Source organism: Limulus polyphemus, unplaced genomic scaffold (genome assembly GCF_000517525.1).
Source record: "Limulus polyphemus unplaced genomic scaffold, Limulus_polyphemus-2.1.2 Scaffold13025, whole genome shotgun sequence".
Lineage (NCBI taxonomy): Eukaryota > Metazoa > Arthropoda > Merostomata > Xiphosura > Limulidae > Limulus > Limulus polyphemus.
The window spans coordinates 5,253-7,457 of record NW_013678635.1 but is presented as its reverse complement, the minus strand read 5'-3'; the positions used below and the strand labels follow the sequence as shown (position 1 = coordinate 7,457).

General features: G+C 33.7%; 1 protein-coding gene across 1 annotated transcript in view; it reads left to right on the top strand.

The window, feature by feature from the left end:
- LOC106477150 (E3 ubiquitin-protein ligase MARCH3-like) overlaps positions 1-2,205 on the top strand; it is a gene marked incomplete at its 5' end in the record, with an annotated part of 8,764 nt that overhangs the window by 1,617 nt on the left and 4,942 nt on the right. The window lies entirely within an intron of this gene.

Sequence of the window (2,205 nt, the reverse complement as noted above, 5' to 3'; positions counted from 1 at the left end):
AGTTCACTATACTAGGCGTCCGTTTTAAATGCCTGTTACTGTTTTGACAGTAATGACAAGTTCTTCACAAATATACATTGGTTAGTCGTCAAACTGCAAATCAGAGGCGTCGCTAGGCGCAGGCACAAGTGGTCTGTGCCCCTATTCTATTTGACAGTGCCTGGAATCCCCTGTTGGTGTCTTAAAAATCAGAATAGAAAACTATGATCACTATCATACTGAAACGTCGTAAATTCCCGTGCCTATGGGCACGAGCCCCAATTTTTTTAAGCAACTAGCACGCCTCTGCTGCAAATAATTTCATAACTACTATTATAATTTATCCACTGTGAATGGGAAAAATATACCAATTAACTCTTAATGGCTAACTAACTACAACAATCATATGGTGCTTAAATATTGTTACCTGTTTCCTCAAGTTTTTTTTTTTGTGTGTTTTGTTTTTAGAAAATTTAAGATAACTCATTTTCATCACATCACGTCAATTCTGGAACTCAGGAAATTTCTAAGAGTCACACATCATGATTATATCATGTTCATATTCCCTCTAGCGAACAGCACAAAATGTCTAGATTAAAGTGTTGTTACGTATCTGCTTGTTTGTTTGTTTCCGGTATAAATTCTTTCCGAGGAACTTCAGCGATACAAGTCCTTTCTTAATTAAAACTAGTTTATTCTTTCTTGATACAACTTTGCAGTACACAGAATTTCCACAGTCACTTTAAACTTAACAACTTTTATAACACACGCTATAAATCACAGCGATTCACACACTTTACTTATGGTGCCTACTGTTCCCTTGACTCAGTTATCTATCTATCTCTGCCCTTGCGCTGGTTTTTCTCGCCAGGCTTATATACTAAAAAGAGGACGCCTGGTTAACACTCGGACATTCGCGGAGTTCCTCGATAATTCATGATCCTTCTAGAAACTCCAGCGCGCATGCTCCCAGAGTCGCGTGACTTCCGCTGTCGTAACATATTGTTAATCGTTTTCTACTTACTACACAAAGCTTCTAGTTGTTGTATCATCATGATATAAAGACAAGCTTCCTCGAGCAAACAAACATCTAAATTGAAATATTGAAAATACAGCATGCAACAATATCAATCTTAAGCCATGAACTTCTTTGCCATGAAATTTGTATTTAAGGATCAGATTAATATTCTCATTCGTTGTAATGTTGCTTTATTTTCATAATAAAAGATAAGTTAATTAAATGAGTTTGGTAAATATTATTAGTAGAAAAAAATGTAAAGTTACCCGATGGGTTGGGGCTATGTTTAAGGACTTACAACACTAAAATACGGGGTCCGATAGCTCATTGTGTAGCTTTGCTCTAAAAATAATCACAAACAAACTTTTAAATTAACACATGGTTGCATAAGTATTACTAGCCTTTGATTAGGTTAAATGAGTATACCGTTACTTTAACTGTAATTCAGCTAAAGTTGTAAAGTTACCGGTAAGATATAGAACAAGGAAAATAAATTGAATTATTACATAAGTATCACATCGAAGCTTCTTGTAGTACATAGGAAACTAATACAATATAACATGGCCAGACTTAATGAGTTAAACACTTGATCGGTTTAGTATCAGTTAGTGAGTTAGACAGTGAAAATCTGTCAGTTTTCGAGTTATTAGATTAATCAGTCAGTGTATTTGTTATCGATCGATTAGTGGGGAAATTCATGCAAGTGATTTGAGCTATATTCGTAAGAAAGTTAGGGGTACAATAGTTTCGAAATTTCTATTGAAACATTGTTTGTTAGGCCTACCATTGAATGAAGCCTATAGCAAACACTATTGAGGAAATACATTATTTGTTATTGTAACATAGACTGGATTTTGAATTATGTCTATTAAATAATCTAAAAAACACACCCAATGATAGAACACGTTAAAAATATTTAGTTTTCTAAGTATATGAATTATGATAGTTTTACTGGCTATTTTCACAACACATTGAGTCAGTATATTATGATCCTGTTGGATACCAATCTACAGGACCATAAGGTATTGATCCAATGTGATGTAGAGACATCATATGATCAAAAATAATTATTGTATCCTATATGTTCAATGTTTTAATTCAGACATTTGCTTGATGGTGCATAATGTTAACTTAGTCCTAGAATATTTGAGAATATAGTCACTGAGAGACTTTGCAACACAATTAAAAACAAGTTATGTTGTGAATAT